General features: G+C 32.2%; 1 long non-coding RNA gene across 2 annotated transcripts in view; it reads left to right on the top strand.

The window, feature by feature from the left end:
* Positions 1-25,044, top strand: part of LOC118187465 (uncharacterized) — a 37,929-nt gene extending 12,885 nt beyond the window's left edge. For both annotated transcript variants that reach the window (XR_015038892.1, XR_015038893.1), the window contains 3 exons: positions 11,631-11,725; positions 18,880-18,951; positions 24,815-25,044. This is a non-coding gene — a long non-coding RNA (uncharacterized LOC118187465). The remainder of the gene's footprint in view (positions 1-11,630; positions 11,726-18,879; positions 18,952-24,814) is intronic.
* Positions 25,045-25,412: the final 368 nt, after the last annotated feature.

Raw genomic sequence — 25,412 nt, 5'->3', positions numbered from 1 at the left:
GGATCAAATTGCAGCAAATGCAAGCTGTTGGTTATTTTTAATATTTACTCTTATCTGATGTCATTTTATGCAATTTAAGTAGAATTTCTCATTTATATTTTAATATTTCTGTTTTTAAACCTGTTTAAATTTTTAACCATGTTTTTATAAACATGTTTCATGCAGTTAAAATAAATGGAATTAAAAACTTGCATTTTTATTATAATTGCATAATTGAAACAAATATGTTTTTTACATTTCATGAGCCAATATGGTAGAAAGTCCAAGATTCAGATGTTCAGTATCGAGAATGATTAAAATCTGGACCTCAAAGCCCCCGCCAACTTTTTTTTTTTTCAGGAATTTTTTTTTTTTTTTTTAATGCTTTACACATGTGCATTTGATTCCCCATCCCATAATAAAACATGCATAGCCCTGATTCTTAATTTCACTTTGGCACTAAATAAAATATCTTGTTATTGAAGAAATCATTATAGCATAAATTTGTGGGATCAATAATTTGCCTTTGTAGCTGCATATCTGCTTGGCATACATCTCAAACCAAAACATTCTACATAAGAACATATGGATTTTACTCCTACTAATATTTTTTACCACTGATGTCAACCTAGCAAATCATTATTTATTGTATTGTGCTTTCATCACTGCATGTTTATCAACACATGACAACTTGAGTAATGACTCATCCAGCGATGCCTAAATAATTTTTATTAAAATATGAGTAATTGAATAACAAAGAGTATGGTAATCTTTTATGTTGAGATTATGACTTGTGATGATTACAGATTTAAGTTAAATGTGCTAAGAATTTTTTACAGATTTAAGTAAATGTGCTAATGTGATTACAGATTTAAGTTAAATGTGCTAAATTTTTCCTCGTCTTTTGACGAGGAAAAATTTAACAAAAATTTGAAAAACGTGAAAAAGCTTTCGCTTATACTGAAGCTGGTGAACTATTTGCATTCAATTAATTGAACTCATTAATAGTGAAAAGTTATCTCCAGAACAAATTTACGAGGCTGATGAAACTGGTATTTTCTGGCAATATGTACCACGAAAATATCTTGGCAACCTCTAGAGAAAATGCTTCAACTGGTGTCGAAGATTCCAAAGCGAGACTAACAATTTTAGCATGCGCAAATGCTACAGGAAGGCACAAGTATGCACTTTTTACAATCGGTAAAAATACCTGACCTCAAACGTTTAAAGGAGTAAAGATTTTCCCCATTATATATAGTGCAAATAAAAGAGCATAGATGACACATGCGTTAATAAATGATTGGCTTGAAAATCATTTCATACTTGAGGCACAGCAACACTTGAATTTGGTTCGTTTTACCTGTTGATGCAAAAATTGTCCTTCCTCCTTGTTAAAAAATTGTTCGGCTGATACTTCACTTAAAGTTTTAGTAAAGATAATGTATCTGTATTATTCTTTCCTCCAAATTGTACATCCATCATTGAGCCTATGTATATTGGAATAACGTGCATGCTGAAACGAAAATATAAAGTAGCATTTTTAAAATCCATTTAAATTTCTTGAATAATGGCAAGACCGTTCAAGACTTTCTGAAATATTTTAGCATGAAATCTGCTGTGTGGAGCATCATAAGATCATGCAAGGATGTGTCTCCAGATACTTTAAAAAATGCTTGGCATAACTTATGGCCAACTGCCATATTTCATGGTGAGGATGATAGCCATGAATTCGAAAGTTTTCAGTTATTGCAATTCAAGGGTGAAATTTTCTAATTAAAGGATTTTTGTAAAAAAATGTGGAGTAATGGTAATAAATGAAGATGCCATAACAGAAGTTTATCATTGTGATGACAATGCCCTAATCATCAGTCAGTTAACGATGGTGAATTCTGTAGTATGGTTCTAGATCCAGAAAATACCGCTATCAATAGTGAAGAAGTTGACAGAGAGGTTATTGAAAATGAAAAAATTTCAATTGACAAGTTAGTTGGAATTCTTGACACAGCAGTTACTGGGCTTGAATAATGGAATTTTGTAACTGAGCAAGAAATTATGTCTGTCTGTAGAATTAAAGAGAAACCATTAGCACAAAAAACGAAACAACCTAAACAACTTACATTGAAAGGAATGTTAAGCTCCTTTTTTTTTTCTTCTTTTTTTTGTAAATTTTGATACTCTTTGGATCATGAATGTTTTATTATTTCATAAATCACAATTTCATGTTTTTAATTTTATAATTTCTATGTGTCAACATATAATCTAATATTCAGAAAAATTCCAAATCCGTAATCGCCGAAGTTCCAGCGAATCCGGATCTTGGACTTTGTCTTGTATAATTGGAACAGCACATAGTATTAAGTCTGGGCTGTTAAATAATCAGATTTGTAAATACTTGTGTATGGAAAACTGTACATCTTATTTTTTATTTATTTTTTGCATTCTAGTTTGAATGATTTACACTCATGTCCATAAATTAAGGATAATTCGAAGTCACGCAGAAATCGAACTCTAAAATAAATATATCACCTGTAAAATCACTACACACATCTTCAAGAATCATATGCAAATTTCAGGAAGTAACCAGATGACACTGATGGTACGTCACAATGACGAGAATGTAAGAGAGTGATATATAAGGAATACAGGCAAAGAAGTAAAATTGTTCGCAGGCACTTTATAAGCATTTCAGTGCAATAACCGAATAGTTATGACACAAAGAATGCATTTTGATGATTTTTTACGTGGTAGAATTATCGGCCATCTGGAATGTGGGCGTACACAACTGGAAGTATCAGATGAACTTGGAATTGCCCAGAGTGTCATCTCCAGGCTTTGGCAATGATTCCAAGATGATGGTAATGTGAGTAGACGTTACAGCACAGGTCGCCCCAGAGTTACAACGCTGAATGAGGACCGGTATTTGGCAGTTACTGCCAAAAGAAACAGGTGGAGCACAGCCTCAGACCTGTTTTGTCAGCTCTCTTCAGCCACTGGTACGACAATTTCAAGGCAGACCGTGTACAGACGCTTAGGGCAGATTGGTCTATATGCTCGTAGACCTGTCAGATGCGTTCCACTTACTGCAACTCACTGTCGTCTGCGGTTAGCCTGGAGTAGAGAGCATGCATTGTGGACACCGCAACAGTGGGCTTGTGTGATGTTTTCCGACGAGTCCAGGTGTAGCTTGCAGTCTAATTCTCTCCGGACTTTCATATGAAGAGCTACATGTACCCATTACCACCAAGAAAACATCATTGAACGACACCGTTACGGTGGTGCAGGAGTGCTCGTTTGGGGTGGAATTATTCTGGGTTCCAAAACCGACCTGCATGTTCAAATTGGAACCATGACAAGCCAAATCTATCGGGACGTCATTCTGGAACAACACGTACGTTTGTTTCGGGGCGCCATGGGTGCACAATTTGTGCTTATGGATGACAACGCCCGTCCTCATCGTGCAAACATCGTAAGCGAATGCCTTCAATCGGGTTATATCACCTATATGGACTGGCCAGCATTCTCACTGGACTTGAATCCAGTACAGCATGTGTGGGACATGCTTGGCCGACAAGTTGCAGCCAGTCAACCTCCTACTGCATGTCTGCCGGAACTTCGAAGAGCATTGCTTTTTGAGTGGTGTAATATCCCCCAAGATCAGATGGATAATTTGATACTCAGCATGTACGGACTGTATTGCATCGTCTGGGAGACATACAATGTATTAACAATCATACCAACCATGTAATATTGGTTTTTTGTAAATAGGTTTTTTTTTTGTAATTTGCTCCAGGGAGAAAAAATCGCTAATTTTTTTAATAATATCAAACATATAGCATCTTTTTTTGCTCTTTACCTTTTGTTTAATAAATAAGCTTTACAAATAAGTCAAATTTGTTTTGCTTCTAACTCTTCCTTTGCCTGATTTTGCATTATCCTTAATTTATGGACATGAGTGTATTATATCACAGCAGTGATTTCTAGCTTTCAAAAAAAAGAAAAAAAAAATTGTGTGAAATGTGCTTTATATAATTGGCATAAGTTATCATAAGAAACATTCTTATTTATACATTTTACTCTTAATATCATTCTCATCATATTTTCCTCATTTCTTCAACTCTTTGTTTCAGCAGCTTTAATTATACTTTCCTTCTCTCTTATATTTTCTTTTCCTCGAATTTTGCGACTGCAAGTATTCACAATGATATGCATATTGGCATTGTCATTATTGAAAAAATAAGTATAAATTTACCACCTGCTGTCATTTATAATAGATCAATTTCATAAATAAAATATAAACACTTGCCAAGGATATATTATGATGCATAATGATTGTTTTCTGTTCCATTTTGATTGTACATATAGATGAGAATTTTTATGAATATTTGCAGTCTTGACTTTTCGGGATGGGATGGCCATTATATTGGCCTTAATATTCTCTGTTTGAAAAAACGGGGATGTCCACTTTAGTGGCATGTCTTTTTCCCATGTTTTCCAAGCTGAAAGAGTGGAGTGAACTGTCAGGTTTGATGTCCCTAGAGTCTTAACCACATTGCTTTCAAAAGTATTTGTGTTAGGATCCGGTTTTCCCTATCATTCCCTTTTCATTCTTGCAACTTCAGAATTTGAAGATAACCTCATTCGTAGCCCATAAACAGAGCCTAGTATTTCTCTGAAATATTCTGCATCCAAGGGCGGTTTCTTGGAGTTATTTTGCTTAATCTTATAGCATGCTGTAACGGAAAAGAAGGCTGACTGAAGATTAAACACAAAAGCTTCTACAAGAGTTTGTGATTATAGATCCGGATTATAGATCATTCCTGATTATGGGTGTCCGAATGAACGACTTTTGACTGTATTACAAAAAGACCAAATATATGTTTCAGTTTGTAGAAGATTCACAGAACATACTATTATTGACTAAAAATAATTGGTACGAGAAATAAAATAGGTTGTTTATATGTTTTACACGCACACATATGCACAAAAAATGTGTAATAACGTGGGAATAGTGTCAATAAAATTGAATGCAGAATTCAGTGGAATCCAGAGTCAACTGCATATTGCAGCCAGATGTCACAGGTCTTTTCGACATGAAATATAAAACATGAGATTATGCTACAAGTGGCTTGAACAGTTGAAATAAAATTGTTATAAATAAAATTGTAATTTTGTTTAGTTTCTTAAGTTGGTTATTAAGATTTTGAATGAATAATTCAAAAGCAATAAAAATTGAATAACTTCAACAGCTTTGAGGTACTTTTAAGTGCAGATATATTTTCCCCAGATTAAAAATATCGCTTAGTTATAAAAATGTCATCTAATTCCAATAATATCTCAAAACCTCTCTGGGGAAATTATCTTGCATCTGTATTAGACTTGTTCGTGACCAGGCACAATGTACCGAAAGTTTGAGATCCACTGCTGCATTGGGTAATCTTATATTGCAGATAGCTTCAGATTTTTTGTGTTAAAAATTATTACTTAGTGTTAAACTACTTTGTGTTAAAATTTTACTATTATTACTTGTTGAAGTATTATTTTTTATATTTAAATAATCCTTAACATTGCCATCTGTCAGGGAGAATACAAGATACGAGTCTTTTTATTAACATGAAAAAATTCTAAATTTAGATATACTTTCATATTAGATGTTATGTTTCTAAATTTATCTAAGAAATTTGGACATAATTAAACAGAAAAATCCATATATGTTCTAATGTTCTTCCAGGTTAACAATGGTATCTGTAGTTTGTCTTTCCCCTGGGGTGGTCTTCACGACCTGAGGTGAGACGAGTGCCTCGTGTCCCAGTTCAGCCTCAGGGGTTTAAGAGAAAGTTCAAGTAATAGTTTGTGCTGTGGGATTGAGGCCATTGCGATGTAGCAAGATGGGTGGTTAAAATCACTTTTAGAGGGATACTGTGGACAATTTCCGGCCCTTCCTAATATAGAGGATGATCACGGGTTGCAACCTTTGCTGCATTTAGTTGCAGGAAAGGTTAACAAAACTTGATTGCTTGCCTAATGCGCACTTTGGTACAGTAAACTTTATGATATGGTGGTGTTACAATGCTTAGTACTCAAGATATATGTGTACCAGGATATAAAATTTTCAACTCAAATTATTTGTATTTGCAGTTCATTTCACATATTGATAATTTTGATGATCCTCTTTCAAGAGTAATAAAGTAATAGCCTGCTTGCTGGATATTTAAAAGACATTTTATTTTGAGTATTAATTTTTCAAAAATTATTTTATTGAAGGTATTAGACAAGTAATTCAAACTAACAAAATTTATTATTTCTTAACTGATTTTCAGGACATCATCTTTTGTTCAAACTAACAGAACTTCACTGTATATGCAGTATTAGCTCAATATAACAATTTCTGGTAATATGATTATATATTTATATGAAAAATCTAATGGTGCTAATTGTATTCAAAAGCACATAAAATATTCAAATTATACGTTAATTTATTTCTGTACAGTATTAAATATTGTAAGATACTCTGTATTTATGCATGATAAAATATTTCTGTATGATATGTATAAAATATTTAATATTTGTAATAAATATTTCTATATCATGAAACATATAGAATAGAATTAGTAATCAGTATTTTGTAACAAATGGTAACAGTATAGAAATTACACAGCTTACCCATTTAGGATATCAGTGTTGTCTCTAAAAGAATCCTCATTTCCACAATCTCTTAAACACCTGCTATTGTAAAGAAATACGGAAATTGAAAAATAAATGACCTAAGAGCATCAAGTGTAGGAGGGGGGGAAGGGGATTGTGACAGGATGAATAAACAACTCAAACTTGTCGTAGTTTTCTTACAGAATAATCCATTCTTTAGGCGAAGTATGCTTACAAGATTCAGCTGAATGTTTCACTGTTTTTGTAAAACAAAATAGAACTTTTATAGCTATACCAGTTTTGAAACTATATTATGACACACTTTACATTAATAGCCTATTTCAGGTGCTGTAGCATACAGAAGTAAGGCTATTGCTGATATGAGTACAAAAGGTGTCTCTGCACATAGGCAGTCACAGTCCATTTATGTGAAATGTTAACAATCAAGCTTTTACTTACAAAATGTTTTTATGATTAGTATTGATATAAATGTAAATTTTGATGATTTGCCTTTGAACACAAAAATAAAAATCACATCAAAATTTTAATAAAATTAACAATGGCAGCATTGTTGGTTTTGCGTCTGAGCAACCAACAACCCAAGAATGCCCCTAGATATTACTTATGTTACATTTTATGATTATTTCATTTAATGTTGTTAATATCTTTCTGTGTGCAATTCATCAGTTCATTTTTGCAGCTGTTATGTATGTTACATAAATATCATGCCATACATACATTGTGTATATAGCGTGATATTGTAGTTCAGAATCAGAAAACTATGAATAGAATTACACAAATTTCTGCAAGTACTTGATATTAGATATTCTCTGTATAGATTTAGAGCAATATTAGAAGAAATCCTCTTACCTGCATCAGCTAATATGAAGTAGTAATGATTTTTCTAGCTAAATGTTTTCATTCAGTTATTTCCTAAGCTTTTTTAAAATTCAAACTATAAATACCAGAACAAAAGGTAGGTAGGTACCTTAGCATATGCCTAATTCAGAGATGTTGACTGTGTGTCTTCCGATGTTTGAGCAACTCTATTGCTATTAACATCAGCTTGCAATTCTTGTAGAATGGATAGGTTCAATATAAAATTTATTTATTGTTAGCTGGACATCTGTACTCTCAAATACTTCATTTATTACTTCTTTAGTGGAAGTTGTGAATGAGATTGACCACTTGTCTTTAGGAATTCCTGTTATATCTCAAAAGCTTTATTTTAGTATGATACTTGGGGTTGATGTATCTGGTTGTAATGACACTTTTCCGCCAAAAAACGTTCTTAATAAAGTTATAAAAAAAGGCATGAAAGCAATATCTTTAGTGCAGGTAGGAATCACCACCCAAATCTACGATTTTCTGTCAATGGTTTGGTAGCTTTTTCAAAGGCTTCAGACCAGAAACTTGGTAGCCATGAATCCAGGAACAGATCAACCTCATTTCGGACGTCCTGTGTGGAATGGAAGGTGTAACTGCAGATGTGAAAAAAGAAGTCTGAAGGAGCGATGTCGGGGCTATATGGTGGATGTGGTAAAAATCCCATTTGAGTCCATAGAGAGTCCAGGTGGTGAATGCTGACATGTGGTCTTGATGGAATATTATCTTTTTGTGCCAGAACTCAGTTCGACATTTTTTCTTGATAGCATCATCAACACAGACTAGCATCTCGCTGTACAACTTACTGTTGAGGGTTTTATTTTTTCCAGATACTCTTTGTGGATAATACCACGACAGTCCCATCATATAACAAAGCATGCTCTTTTTGTTAGTCAAATTGTGCTTTCTGATGCTGCTGACAGGCTCATCGGGCACAGACCAACCCCCATTTCGGCCTGTGCTGTTGAAGTAAATCCACTTATCACAAGTTATGATTCGGTCCAGAATTTTGTCCTTGCATTGATATTCAAGCAGATTAGTGCAGTCCGGAACACGTCTGTCTTTATCTGCTCGAGTCAGCTCTGCAGCACCTAGCAACTGAACTTGTACATCCAGTTCCTACGATGCTTAGTGCGACTAATGGGCATGGCACTAACGTCTAACTCCTTAGCAAGCTAACGAGTGGTTGCATACTGATTTTCTTCCACAAGATCTCTCAAACGAGCCTCATGAACATCAGTAGGCCAGCCAGAGTGCTCTGCTTCTTGAGTGTCATAGTCCTTTTCCTTAAACTTTTGGTGCCAAACCTTCACAGTGCCATATGATACAAGTACCTAAAGCTGTAGACATGATTTGCTGACATTCTGTAGCTGAGTTTTTGCAACAGAACTGGAAATAAATAATGGTTCTAATCTGGTAGCATGATAGTTCCATTTCAGACACCTTGTATTTAAAGATAATATTTTTTTTGCAAATTTCACAACACTGTGTTCTAAAGCAAGTCTCTTTCTTTCAAATGCCGAAAATCATTTGACAAATCATAATTAAACACGCCAATGCAAATTGGTTGCACATATGATAAATATTTGGTAATCTGGGATAAAGTAATCCCAGATTACCAAATATTTATTTGAGGGACAATTTTATTCTGTGCCAGCCTTACACTAGTCACATTTAAATAGTTGCTTAACAGCTTCCAATAACAAGATGTATACTTTCAGTAGTGAATAAAGCGTACAAATTTCACTTTTTGTGAGAGCCTTATTCGTTTTCTGATTTATTTTGAAATGTCAACAATGCAATTTACAGCTTTCAAGATAAACTTTACTAAATGAGTTAAGAGTACTAAAAAAAAGTGATTATGAACTTTTCATTTGTTGCCACAAATCTTCTAACCACACAATATTTTGAGTAATGCTTCAGATAAACTATGGGAATCTTGACCAGTATGATTTGTTAAGTGCATTTTAATAGAATACAAAAGCTAGATTATTTTACAGAATTGTGAATAATCATTGTTGCTGGATTTAGGAATAATTTTTATAATATTAGCAAAGTGAGGGCTTTAGTTTTATTCAAATCATGTAGCACTCCTGCTTCAACTGAACTTAGATCCCCTGTGAATTAACATTTAGAAAAAAAGCTAATGAATTGGTATCTGTATAAAATTTCTTCTGGAGTAATAACAAGAAAAGCGATTTTTTAAAAGAGACAAAATAGTTACCATAGAAATGCAAGATCATTCAATAAAAGTAGGAGATAAGGTGTATAAATGAGAAAGGTTATATAGAAAATGGGGCCATGGAAAAAATTTCTTACTGAATGATGAGAATGGATGCTTTATTTAAAGGACTCTGAGCTATATTTTAAAAGGAAGGATTTCAGGCTGGGAAATATTTATCAAAATAAAAGAAGTATAAATCGAATATGTTAAAGAGAATAAAAAAAGTAGGAATACCACAAGTTTAGAGGTTCTGGAAGATGAGAGTTCTGTCTTCAAATGCCTTAGAAAGAGATGTGTCACCAAATTCTAGAGATGGATATGATTTTTATTCATTGGTAGGACTATTAGAAAACCTTAAACATGCATGTGCAAAATTTAAATTTAGACAAAAGTATGATTTTATGTTGGCATAAATCTTGAACAAAATAAACAAATATTGATGATAACTCACAGTTTTGGTTATAGACTGAGATCAAGAGGTGCAAAAATTGGCAATTTTCAGCTAAAGGTGTTATAATTCATACTTAATTACATTTTTTTGATAGTGTAACAAAATGATACTTTGAATTTGTGCATAATTTTCGAATCACAGAAGATATGGAATTATATTTAACATGCATAAATCTGGGAATGAAATTTTTTCATTTGTATTTAAGCAAAAAATAGACCTATTTTCAAGATTATTCAGGTGTAAGTGATAAAAATGGTTGAACAAAACAAATGGAAAAATAAAGAGTGGCAGACAGCAAAAGCCTGAAGCAGTCAGGAAATAAGCAAATGCTAAAGGCTCGAAGAATGCTAAAGCCACCGAAAAAGGCTCAAAGAAGAGTTACAATAACTATGAAACAAAGCACGGAAAATAGCCATGCTATGGAATATTAATCATTTCAAAAAAGTTTTTTTCAAAATCTCTCATTATAAGGTTGCCATTTTACGTAACTGTTATTAATGCAGTCATTTAATTTATGGGGATTATTTCACATACGTTAACTGGAAATAAAATGTCATATATGTTACTCTAGTATGGAATAGTAGCGAATATTGTTGAATAAATGTTACATTTTGAATTTTATTACACTAGAGACTTTCTGAAAAGACTTCTTATATTATAAAGATAGTGGGAGTAAATGATGTGCTTAAATGTTTTCAAAATTTGTAGGTGAGAAGTGTATGAAAGTGAATTAATTATAATAAAACACACAAAAATATTGTCCTGTTTTACTGTGCTATACCATATTGGAATTATAATAATATGATTGTTTTCTGGTATTTTTTTAAACTTTGTGTTATGGAGTGTTCGTATGAAAAATGTTATTTACAACTGTCTGCTTATTGGTCCCTGTGCAGAATATTTGTGTGGAGCTGTTTTGGCAAATACATTCAATAGAATATTTATTTATTCAGTGAGAGAATGGAAGATATAGAACTCTGGATGAATAGGCCTGGGAGTTTGATCTATCGATTGCTTGAATGAAGAAAATTTACCGTAAGGATTTATTCCAAAATATTTAGCTGATTTTTCTACATAATTAATATATAATTGCATTATGAACAATTATTTAGTGGTCTACATACATGCGACAATGCTGAGCAAAGCATTTTGTTGTGTAAGCAAGCATCACTTCTTATTCATTGATTTATCAATGTAATAAAGTATAAAATTGTGCTATATTGAACTACATAGTGATTAATTTCTTAAGTGAATATTTCTGAAAGGGAAGTATACTAATTTTCAGGCTATAAATTATTTTTGAATTTTGCAAGTTGAAGTCATGTTTATTTCTTTATTGCATTCTCTGTTAACTGTTCATAATATGGATGAGTTAGAAATGATGCTTGCTTTTATTTTTTATATATTTGCTTGGAAAGTAAAAATGTTGTTGATGTTCAAATTCCACAGGATGGAGGAGATTCAGCTGATGAAGACATTCTTCTTGATGGTCTAATTCATCTGCCATCTCACAGGCCTCATACCCATGTAGTTTACTGAAACAGGCAAGAGAAGAAGAAATTTTTTTTTTTTTTTTTTTTTTTGTAAAAAAAGATAAAAGGTTAAAAAGATGCTTACTTAAATTTTATATTCAGAAATTCTTTTAACCCCTTAACTGCCGCGGGCGTATGTATACGCCTTGCTCAGCCGATGCGTTAACTGCCCCAGGCGTATATATACGTCCTTCCAAACTGCTATCATTTGCTTTGCGCTGCTACACCTAAAATTATTCGCAAAGTTAACGCATCGGCTGCGCATCTGGGGGGCAGTTAACGCATCGGCTGAGCAAGGCGTATATATATACGCCCGCGGCAGTTAAGGGGTTAAATAACAAGTTTTCAGAGTTTTGCTTTTTGTTAAAATTTTAAGGCAGTGTATTTAAACTAGTTTTTATAATTTTTCAGCTGTTAAACTGATAATAGTATCTATTTTTCCTTATGTGTTGATATTTGCAAGTTACTAGGCATACTGATGAAGATTATTCTACTAACCAAAAGTTAGATACAGTGAAGTTTTTAATTTACACAAATAGAATTAAGATACAGTGAATTTTTAGTTTACACAAATGTAGATAACATACTAATCTTTAAAATGAAACAGTTTTAATCACATGATTTGTAGAATCATTTTAATACTGTTTAAAATTACGAATTTATTACTAAATTTCATTCATTGAAACTTAGGAAAATGTACCTTGCTGTTATCTATATCTTCATGTAAACATACAAGATGTATTTCCTAATTAAAGTCTCTATACACACTTTTTTGTCAGTGCGGTAAATGTTTAATATTTTATTTGGCTGCACATGTTTTTATTTCCTTAAATAAAAATCTTCCATGAAGGCTTTCCTCTCATTAGACAAATACCCCTAATGTGCTTGGTATAATCTAATAAATAAATAGTTATGTCATTTCTTCAAACTGAAGAACAGTACACAGTACCACAAGACTCGTTTTATTGTTTTTTCCAGAGGCTGATTGAGAACATATCTACAATTATTATTGGTGTATACTGCATCATAGTTGTAATCCTTCCAGGAAATTTTCTTTTCTGCATGTTTTCTGTTGGAAGCTGCTGTTTTTAAGTGCATTCCCACAGCTGCTGGAAAGAATGCTGTATTTAAATTAAATCTTGCCTGTTTTATGGCTTCACAGTTAGTATGATATATAGTCACATGAGCTGCAACTGTAATTAGCTGTTACATATTCAGTGCCATCTTCACTAATGATGTAAGGTTGGCCATGTGAGTCGAAGAAATGAAAGGAATATTTCAATATACTCAAGTTCAATATACTATTCATCATCTCTCTGTGCTATGTATATTAGCACACTGTATTAATTTCAAGTGTAGTCATATTTCTGATCAATATTGTGTATACACTTAGTAGGTTAACATAGTTGAATGTTAGTTTTTGTTTATAATTTGTATGAATTTCCACATGTTTTATGGAATTTAACTACTGGTTTCTGTATTGAAGAAAATGCCAGTTTTAAAATATTACTTTGTAGGTGAATGCAGTATGCCAAAAGTTATGTTAACTTCAGATCATAAATAGTATATCCTTATACTATGAAAAGCAAGAGTAAGTTAAATAATTCAAGAACAGTTAAAAGTATTTAATTTGTTTTGACATATTTATAGACATAGAATTATTTTGAATTACTTTTATAGAGAACTTTATATTAACTATAGCTGTATATAAAAGAAAATGAAGATAAACTGTATATAAAAATTTTGTATTTTTTAATTGTTCTTTTACAGTATTTTTAACATATTCAAACAATTTATAAATGAACTAATAAAACACTAGAGGAAACAGCCCGTCAACATCTAGACTGCTGTCTAATGGAATTCATGTAGCAAAAAACTTAAATCTGATGAAAAAATATTTTTATTGACATTATGTTTGCTGTTAATATCTGGAATCCATATTAAAATTTTCTTTTTACTAACATAGATGTTGAGTAATTCTTGGCAAATTTCTTTTGTACACTTTTCACCTTCAGTATACCGTATACCTTCATTTCTCAATGGCCATATGTCTTCTAAGTGTTTTAATTATTTTGCTTTTTAATCATGTTGTTCTCATTCCTTAGAAAGGTTTCTGTAGTTGAATATTTATTAGTGAATAAACTCTGTTAGTGCATTAAACTGCATAGCTGCCATTTCTCTTGGTTTTTCATCATATCTTCCTGTTTTTAATTTTTAGACTTATTAAGGAAAATGTTTCCCAGTAATAAATGAAATTTATTCAATTAGTGAAATTTAAATTAGGCAGATTTCATTCTCTCATTTCTAGTGATTTTCAGAATAATTTTTCATAATAAATTTTATTTCATCTGAATTGTTCTTTTATTACATTTTAGTGAACTTTTTTAAATTTCATTTAATCTGAATTAACTTAATTTACTGATTCTTCAATTAAAAGTGTAAGAAAATTTTTACATTAAGTAAGCCAAAAACATAAAATTTAGAATACTTAATTAAATACTAATATATTTTACATCAGAATTGTTTTACAAATAGTTGAAAAACATAAATCATCCATTATAACTGAGTTAAAGTCAGTTTGGATTTCTTTTGAAATTGTGCTACCATGCAACATGAAATCCTCCCGGTTTAGAGTTTCTCCTGAATTTCTTGCAAAAATCTGAGTGTTTAAGATTCCAAGGTTGGCAGGTAGTAAACTAAAAAAAGTAAACCAGTGTGAGGGCATTAGTAGAAATGATCTTTTATTAGATGCACTAGAAGCTGCCTTCTTGGTTAAAGATGAGTGGTATATTAGAAGGTAAATTATAGTTATTAAAATGTAAATATAATGTGCTTTTGTGGAGGACTAAATTTTTAACAAGGTGGGTGAAAACACAACATGCAAAATGGTGCCAAACTGCACTATCTCCTACTAGCAGAGGCATTAATATTTGAAAAAAGATGTTCAATAGAAATTGACTTGGGTTTTTAATTGCTTGTTTGATTTCTACGACCTTGACAAAATAAGTTAGCTATGCAATTATGCAATTTTATATCACTTTCATTATTATTTATTGAGAACTTATGGTTGTTATTAAGTGTGCTGCTATTTAGAGGCATATGTTTTGGTTTTGCATCACTTTACATTTTTCTGTTTCCATATTTTCATTCAAAGTTTAATATTCCATTCAGCTATGACATATTTTAATACATTAGAAATGTATTATATCATTCAATTAAATGTGTTGATTGTCATGAAATACATTCATTGATTACATTTTCTGATGGTATCTTATACTTTGATTGTGTATGTGTGCATTTGTTCCACAATTTTATTTCTTTATTTTAAGGTTAATGTTGCTATGCACTGGGCAGTATTAAACTACTGGGACCTTGATAGTTTTAAGAAATAAAACTTCTTTATTTTGGCAATATTATTGCTTTTCTTCATGGTCTCGTCAAAACATTTTGCTTTCGGTCATCATCTATAAAAAAAATGACTGCTCTGAATAAATGTGAAATAGAATTTAGGGTTATCATCTTCAAAGGAAATAATAAGTAGAAACCTAAGAGGGAAGCATGTTATAAACTTGCATATATGAGGATGTATAAAATTAATGTCAAGGAATGGACATGAATAAAGAATGAAATTTTGTAAATGCAGCATTTATGCTTTTAAACTAAAAATGCTTTCTTAGTGCAATTGTATGTGAAATTACTGTATTTTCCTCTATAACATAACATGAAAATCTAGAGGCAGGATGCTTAGATAGAGAAATAAGATTACAGGAGCAAGTCTGTTTAACAGAGTAAATGGCTATCTATCACTCAGATGGTATAGTGGTTAGGGGATCTTACTATAGTACCAAAGAGCCTGGGTTCGAATTCTGGAGAAGACATGGATGCTTGTAAATGTATAGTGTCGTGTGGCATGGCGATACTCTAAATATATGGCGAGTTGAAAGTCCGCTTGGGTGGATTGGTGGAAGGGGAGAGGGGTAGGAGACCCCGGATTCTCCTGGGGGGTGCTGTCCCTCAAAATTGAGATGGAAAATAGAAGTTCAACCTCTCTTTGAAGTAGGCTTTGGCAACCGTTGTTCCATGTAATATGGACAAGATGGCAGCAACAACAACAACAAATAGCTGTCTCGCTAATTTATATCACCAAGCTGGCAACAGTTTTAGTGACTAATATTTGTCACCAAATTTAGCAGAAAGTCGCCAAACTTCCTGACATTTTTGTCTGGTCCCTGTATCGCCGTAATTGGTGTTGTAATTGAATAACTGTAATTGATTTCATATGTAGCTGCAACCGTAATTTGGCTCTCATATGCCTTCCAGTAATTTCAAGGAACAGAAAGTACTAGAAATAAGTCAGCAGTTGGGTGAAAACTATATAAAGTTGAACAGAGCATCTGCCCTCAGTTATTGTGAGCTGTTAGTTTAGAGTATTGAAAGCTTTGCCTTTTAGATGTGCTTTGCTTGCATTGTGTTTAACATTCTTAGTAGTTTGAAGTGTAACTGCTCATTGTACTTTCTGATATTGTGAAGAGTTGTATGACTACTTTTGTGAAATGTTCGAGAACTCCTAAGTGTTTCTTTTGATAAAATAAATTTTATCAACCTATCATCAGAGCTGTGTGCATTTAATCTATTACAAACCATATGCATGTAATACTATACAGCTCAAAATCTTAGATCCCAACACATCGAGGCTTCAGCGATTCTGGATTTGGGATTTCCCCTGGTTTAAATATTGCTATGTGATTATCAGTTTTAATCCAATAAGATGATATGTAGAAATTATGAAATTAAAAATATGAAATAGTGATTTGTGTAATAATGAAGTGTATATGACCTTAAAAGAATTAAGTTGTTTAATTTGCTTTAGTTTTTGTGCTAATACATTCCCTGTAATTCTATAGATAGACATTTTTATTTGGTTTCAAAGTTTCATTGTTCAAAGCAGGTAATTGCTAGATCAAGAACTCCCATTAAATTGTCATTCTCAAAAAACCTCTGTCTTATTTTTTTCTGGTTCTCTGGATTTAGAACCATGCTGCAGATTTTGCTGTCTGTTATTTGACTGATAATTGGGCATTGTCATCGCAATGAAAAACTTCTTGTTATATCATCTTCATTTAGTACCACTTCTCCACATTTCTTCAAAAATTCCATTATTTGAATAATTTCACTTTTTACTTGCAATATCGACACACCTCCAGATTGCAGTCTTAGTGTCTGCTGTATTCTGTTGGCAATGTATCATGAGATTGGTGACATAGACATGTTGTTTTGCAAAATTTTGTCTTGCTTCTATTGCATGCTGATGAAGTTAAGCCTGAATTATAATAGTTATTTATTATACTTATGCATATTTTCTGCGCATGCTTAAGGCTTAGCTGTGTCTTTAATAAATTAATTCCCGATGTACTTAAGGCATATCAAAAGCTGGTGCTAAACATTTTTTGGTCTGGTGAAATCTCTGCTGGTCTAAAATTTTGCTGCAAAGAGCCTCCTTAAATTAAAAAAATTTTGCTGCCCCTAAATTCTGTATCCTAGTAACTTCCCTAAATTCTAAAGATTTTGCCATCCCATAATTTCATTGCTCAGTGCTTCTTTGAATTGTAAAATTTTGGCCTCTCCTTAATTCTGCTTCCAGTACAGCCATATCAGCTCTGCCATTGGTCCTGGGCTTATCTGAAATGCAAATAAATTATTCTTAATTAAAACAACACTAAATGTAATTTTTTAGCCTATGAATATCATTAATGTTCAAATTGAAAGAAATTTTTGTTAGATTTCTCTTTGTCAACATACTTAGAATTTTGCAGTACAGTTCTTTGAAGTCTGTAATTGTCAAGCATTATAAAACATTGCCATGCTCTTGGGTATTCAGTTACTAATATTACAAAAAAATGTTCAGACATTGCTGTGTGAGTTATTTCTCAAGCAGCAATGTGTTTGTTGATAGTCTAATTAATGATGATGTGCCCAAGTTGTCGTCAGTGTGGAAGTAAAATTAAGAATCAAGACTTTCCACATGTTTTATAATAGAAAAATATAATGCGCAAACATAAAGCATAAAAAAAATGGTTGCTGATGATCCAAAAGTCTGGATTTTAGACCATTCCAGATATTGGATGCACAGATTATGGACTTTGTATTACATCTGACTTTACTTCATAACAGCAAAAAATTTAGCTATTAATATTCTACCAAAACAGTTGAAGATTTTCAGATTATCGCATAGAGAAGGATAAAATATTTTGGTTGTCAATATACAAAATAAATCAAAATTAAAAAATGATGAAAAGGAAATTATTTTTATATTGGCATAATTCTGAAAAGTTATGTTAGTATAAAACTAATTTTGGAAATCACGAATCTAACTGTAGAAACCGCAACAAGTGAGATATAGTAAAAAAAATATCAAATCAGTAATCTGTTTTACACCAGTTACTTTTGTCAGGACTGTTGTTTCAGAACAATAAAAATGTATGCAGTCTCATGATAGTTTCCTCTACTGTTTTTACTGTCACATTTTTATAATCTTAATGCAATTCTTCTTCATCATGTTTGTCTGATAGCGATGTTATATTTGCACAGTTCTGGCATCTTTTAAAGCCCCACATGTTGCAATTAAAATGTTCACTACCAAAAAATAAAATTTCAGGATTCTAAGAGAATTGATTTTCATGAGAGACAGGAATGAAAAATTGCTGCTCATATCAGATAAGTCATCATTGTATTGGAGACAAAAAGTCATAAAAAATTCTCCATACAAAGAATAGTTGCAGTTTTTTGATATCTTAGCTTTTAGAGTACACAAAAAGAGAAAGAATTTTCCCCACTAGTGTAGAGCCTGGAAACTGGATGGATAAGCCCTCACACCTCTGTAGGCTATTTAATATTTTCAAATATGTTAGAGATACAAGGGCTTATTCATTGCTGTGACATAATATGAATATTCGAGATAGCAAAGGTCTCAACAAAAATGTTTGAGGTAGCTGTGGGAAAATACATTGAAGAGACAAAAAATAATTTTGAGATATTAAGGTTCAGTTGTATTTATAATGATGTGGCTGTAAGTATTATTTTTAGGAATTTGTTTTCTTTTGAGTAAGGAGCTTGGTGTTACTGCATATTAAATTTATTGATTATAATCATGTTTTCTTCTTTTATAGATTTACTACTGTGTTTAGAAGCAGTTGAACTTTAAGCACATAAGGCTTGTGTCTGTCATGGGAGACATTTTGGTATTATATTTATCATCCTTTATGTTCTCATTCAGTTGTTCATTTTATTGTACTGTGCCACTTTTCTGTAAATTTGAAACATTTTCTATTAAACATTATTAAGAAAAGTTTTCCTGTCATTTAGATTTCTTTTTTCTTTTAATTAAAATTACAGACTTTTACTGAACATTTAACTAAAATATAAGCTTTTCATTTATAACTGTAAGTTGTGTCCATCAATGAGTATGTCACATGCCTTAAACTGCATATGAACATAATAGAAAATTGATTTTTTTTATTTCTGGAGTGTTACTACAGGAACATTTTCAGTTTTTCTAATTTCTTTTTTAAGAATAATACATGCTGAGTGAGAACAGAACTTTGAATTCACTAATGGGCAATGAAATTTTAACGTAATTATGATCAATTTGCAATACAGCACAAAGTCTGTAATCCGAAATGATCTATAATCCGGATCTCAAAGCTACAAACTTTATGCGCATGCGTAAATGCATTATGCGTTTAATGTATAATGGATGATATAAGCTAGGCTAAAATTATCTAATTATCTATTTCAGTTAATGTTGCAGATTGCATTGTTCCTTAATCTCATAATTGGATCCAGTTTATTATTTTTTGCAGACTGTTAGAGCAATTTTATAAAAATTAAGCTTGAACTTTCGATTATGTCAAAAAGAGTTTCTAAATATGGAGCTGCCCAAGGATCTACAAAGCGAAAGCATGTCTCGATGTCTATTAAACGAAAAGTGGAATTACTGCAAAAAATGGATAAAGGCCTATCCGTCTTAAAAGTATGCAAGAAGTATGGCATTGGAAAGTCCACTATATATGGTACAAGAAAAAGAAACTTTTTGATTTTTTTGTGGAAGCATCTTAAACAACTTACATTGTAAGAAATGTTTAATAAAGTAAACAAATAAATATTAAGCATTTTTTCGTAAATTTTGATACCCTTTAGATCATAATTGTTCTTTATTTCATAAATTACGATTTCATATTTTTAATTGTATCAATTCTGCATGCCATCTTACCAGATTTAAATTGATGATCTATAATCCAGAATCGTGGAAGTCCCGACGAGTCCGGATTAAAGACTTTTGACTGTATTTCAAATAATATTGCAGTTCATTTTAAACAATGCAGTATTTTCTATTCAAATATATTCTGAAAATTATGAATCAAATATGCCAAAAATTATTTTAGTTTATTCATATAAAACTGTTTTTTAACCCGTTCATGACCATCTTGTTGACGCGACACATTGATTCCACTCTTACCAGCCCAGCGTCGCTTTTACGTGAGTAGCTCAGATCAGTCTTTTCAGCCCAGCAATGCATATGCGTAATTTGAAAACAGAACGATTTATTTGAATTTTTAAATGCCAGTAGGTGGCACTAAAAGGTAATGATTTTCACACCGGTTGAGTCAAATGGCTTTTGACCTTTATGTGTGGGCGTCTGTTTCTGTTCTATGCTTCTGGGTTTGGTAGATTTTTTGGCGCAAGCAAATTGGGAATCGCAGCTCTTGAAGTTAAAGCAACATCCATATCTTTTGTTTATTTCGATAAAAATTTCCTTTTTTTTTGTTCTCATTTTTGTTCTTTGCTTTTTTTCATTATTAGAATGTGGAGAAGTGCATCCAACTCAATGTTTTCATTTATGTTAGATGTTTTTTGTTAGAAGAATGTGGGAAAACACATCTAGCTGACTGTAGGAGGTGTAATGTTGCCAAACTTCTGTGATGGATAAACTCAGACCAGTTCTCCTTTATTTATATTTATTTTGAAACTTAACATAGGCTGTCTTAGTTAATTTAAAAGCAGTATTGCAGCATTATTAAAGAAAGGGAAAGACATCAGCTTTCCTGATGCATGAAGCATCTTACCTGTTTGGCACTTCTCAGAAAAATGCTGCCTTTGTCCTGTGTGTCAAACCTCATTTTGAATTATTCCACATACAGCAGAATTTTTAAATTGGAATTTACTATGATTTTGGGTAGATAAGCTGCTTTGGCGTATGCGCCGCACACAGTATAACTGACTAAAAAAAAGCTAAAAAAAAGGAAAGTTCATTGGATAAGCCACACTGCTGTATACACCGCGGCAAAGCATTCCGAAACATGGCACTTAATATTCATGTATTCAGTAATTCCCTGCCATATTGATGTAATCATCATCGATAACATTTACAACATAAATATAATCAGTAATAGATAAATAAATAAGGAAGAAAGAAACATTTACCTTGTACTTGCCGAAAACAGATTCTAATAGATATTTGATGATTTCTTTGATGATTTCTAATAGACATTTTTACGGGTTCGGTAAACTTTGTTTATTACCATAAATTACCATATTATGAAAAAGAATATGTAAATTAGACAAACAAACAGAATTTTATAATTAAACTACATTTATTTACAAAACCTTCAAAATCTAACTCGTCGATGTCAGAATTAAATAAATTTAACAAATGACCATCAAGGTCAATTTCATCATTCTGTTCTAAATCACTTCTTTCAATGTCACTGTCTTCCCTTTCATTTTCTTTTTCGATGATTTCCGATTTAATGAAAGCTGATATGATCATATCAGCTTGGACTGATTGCCACGCTTTATCAACCCTTAAGGCAGCCTCCTCATATGAAGCTTTTCTAATTCATCCGGAATTTGTGAAGGAATGGAATACGTTTTACATCCATTTCTCTCACTGCTTTCGTAGTTCATGCTTGAAAATTCTATTAATAGTGAGATCTAGCAGATGTAAATTTTTGCAAGCACACATGGTATCACTGAGACATCCTTGCTAAGTTTTTTTGCTTCCAATTTTACCGCATCCACTAAATGGGATCACATTGAAACCAGAAGAATGAGTCCTCAAAGTTGGAAAAAAGCATATTTCCTTTTTCGATAAATTTCTGTCAGCTAAAACAACATCACTTCTTCGCACATCCATCCATTTTCGTTGGCACAAATAATTTCTTTAGGGAAGTCTCCTTTCAGGATTGTTTTCCTTTTGAAAATTATCAAAGGGATTAACTTCTTTCCATTGGTGACACAACTCAAAGCACAAGTAAAAGAAGTCTTTTCATTCCCGGTTGCTAACACTGAAATAGTTTTTTCACCAATGAACAGTTCTGCTCAGAGAATAGTCAAAAGTAATGCATTCATATTAATTATTTGCCCTCTTTTCAAATTTTGTTCTTTAATTTTCTTAGATGTGTACTCCGAAAAAGCTATCATTTTTCCAAGCCAGTCCACGGGAATCTTTTGTCTAACTGTTGTTTTGGTACTAATAGATAATTTCTTTCGCTTCATGAATCTGAAACACTAATTATGTCCTCCAACAAAATTTTTAATGGCCATTTGTCGAGCAATTACCTTTGCTTGAAGGCAAGTTCTAACTGTTCGTACTGATAATCCTTTTTCTCTCTGTTGTATTGTCCATTTCTCTAAATTGTCTTCGAAAACAGAGCAGGCTATGACACCAGTTCAGCGCGATTTTTTATTCTTGGGCATTTTTTCTACTTCTTCTTCTTCGGACTTCCACCGCCGAATGCATCACTCGTCAACTTGAAATTCTTTAGCCGCGGTGAGATTTCCAATTTCGATCATTTACTGCACTGCCAAAAGCAGCTGCATAACTTTTTCTTTGAGTAGGTGTCATAATAATAATACTATTTTTAAAGCGCGAATGATAAGGCAAGCAAAAAGCAACCTATAAAGCAGTAAAAATGTGTAAGAATGAACACAGGACTTGGCAAGTAAACGTAGCTGTTTCCATAACAAAATGTCATAGGAAAAAGGGCAAAACCATTGAGTATAGCAAAAAGTACATGCATTACGTGTCTTTACAGAGAGCACCACCTACCTTAGTTGGACGAGTTTGAACTTATTGCACCGCCTTAGCGCAATCTGAGGTTAGAATATTGCAGCAAATTTTTACCGTTTCGCTTGTGCATCACTTAAGATCTGAACTAACAAAGTTTTAAAGACAGAGGAAGTATAAAATTCCCTCAGATGATTTTGATGTAAGAATATTGATTATGTATTCAAGCTACAAGTTACATTTTATTTTTAATTTGGATTTTCACTGGTCACGTTTCTGTGAATTCTAAAAATTGCTGGAATTAAAGATGGCAATTCAGCTGCAAAATGACATGTGTAATGAAATATCTTTCCATAGTATCATACTTTTAGGAATCGGAGGATCATCTCTAAAGTTTATGGTATGGGGGGAAAACATCTACATTTTAAACTCATTTCCTAAAAATTAAACCCAGAATAAAAGTGCTAATGCTAATTCATACACATTGGAGTACTAATAGTCTATAGCAATGTTTGGTGTTGAAATAGAAATATTTTGAATAAATGTGCTCTTCACTATCTAAAGCATTCCCTGATTTGAATGTTACTTTATCAGTCTGTGCATCGTCAATATTTTAAATTGCTTTTTTATTAAGCTCATGTTAGTTTTATTTAATGGGTACTGGGAGTTTTTTTTATTTAGGCTTTATATTTTCATCTGCAAAAGAATATTATGTAAGCAATTAATATGCAGTCTTAGTAGAGATGATAGATTTTTTTTTCATTAAGTAGCAATTTTGAGTAATTGAGTTATATGAAAACTGATATGAATCATCACGATAAAACTGTTCAAAATTCTTTGCAGTATTTGGTTATAAAGAATGCAGGTGTGTAAGTGGTACTTTGTGTTTTCTTTCATTGAGGTAAAATTGTTCCCTTGTTCAGTTTCTAATCATTTAAAAACATTTTGTTTGAAAGGGAATTTGCATTTAAGAGATCACGGAAACTGTATATTTTACTTCTGGATACCCAGAGAAGTTTCTTTTATAAGGTAGGGAAAGTGTTTCCTTACAAAATCTAGCCATGGAGGATAAAGTCTAGGATTGGAGAATTGTTTAACAAAAAGCAGTTGTGCTGTAAAATGATTTCAACACATGCTGTCAAGGGAATTATACCATGGCAAGAGACAGTACATTGACGCTTTAATGACATAAGCCACACTTTGAGTAATTGTGGGGATTTAGCGTTTTCTGAATGATCTAAATAAGCAAAGCTGCCAGAGTTTGGAGTGGGATGCTGCTTAAACTGCCTTTCTTTAAACCACAAAAGTATAGTTTGTGAGGCAGAGACAATCACTTAGTGTGTTCTAATTGTCAAGGCTCTTACATAGCTAGTTATAGTAGTTATTCTAAATTTCTGCTCAGTTATAAAAACTTAATTAGTGGAAAAATCATCCTAGGTATAGAAGCAGTTACCCATGCAGTAAGTTCAAGTAGTTAATACTAACAAATTGAATGAATTTTCTACTGCAGGCCCTAACTAGGAAGTCAGTGGCTTTATTCAATATGTGAAGTAATAAAAATTGTTAAAGAAATTAAAAGCATGTTTAATGGCATGAATTTATTTGATGTTATCAAAACAGTTGCTGGATGAATGTTTGAATTTTGCAGAAAATTCAATAGATGACTTGTTTGTTCTATTTTCGAAGATGTATTTTACTTATGTAACACTATTAATAACTGCCAGTAATCTTTATCATTCTCTTAGCACTATAGCATAAAATGCAAATGGTTTATGTTATAAGCTTAACGGATGAAAGACTTTAAAAGTGAGTTGCTTGTTTTTTTTAACGGAATATTTTTTAATACTCCATAGAAAGGTTTAAAACTTATATATGGTCTTTTCATAGCAACAAGAATTATTTATATGTTTTGAAAAAAAGCAATATTAATTGAATTCCATTTTAGTTTACTGGAAATGTTACTTTCTCTCTTCATAAATTGGTTTACTATTTTTAAAACAAATAAAATATCTGATTGCTGCTTTTAAATATTTTAGGTCCTAACATAAGGCTGGTACTGATACGAAGTATGACTGCACGTGGCATAAAGAATACATATTCATTTGTTTTGGGTAGCAATATGTCTGGCAGTATGGCCGTTGGCAACTTTCGCTTAAATGTAAGAGAGAATGTTTGACTCCACATTGGCATCTAGTTGTATTAATACTATCTTCATCTCTAAACTGGAAACATGTATTTGCACAATAAATTCCATTTCAAAATCAGGTGTGTATAGCATAATTTCTTTGGTTAACTTTTTTAATAGCTTGAACGCATCTTCATATTCTTTACTCTAATGATCCTCCCGTTTTCAACGTTATGTCCGATTTCAGGCTTTCTGGAGGTGGAACAAATATAGTGTTATTTCGGGCTTCCTCCGGTGGTGTTTTCGGATAACAATTTCAAAAATCGTGCCATTTCACCTTTTCTATTTTTAACCTTTTATTATAATTGGTAGGGATATAATTAAGGGGGAGAGTAAGTGTTAAGTAGCTATACTAAATGTGTTATGATTTCATTTGGGACTGTATTCGGGATTAAGTATACACCGAGTGGCCACTTTTATGACCACATGACAGTTTTAAGCAAATTAGT

The sequence above is a fragment of the Stegodyphus dumicola genome, chromosome X2 (assembly GCF_044657685.1).
Source record: "Stegodyphus dumicola isolate Sdum_Otavi_A_Nest chromosome X2, ASM4465768v1".
In the NCBI taxonomy this organism is placed as follows: Eukaryota; Metazoa; Arthropoda; class Arachnida; order Araneae; family Eresidae; genus Stegodyphus; species Stegodyphus dumicola.
Note: the sequence above shows the minus strand (reverse complement) of the source record. Positions and strands in the feature narration are given on the sequence as shown.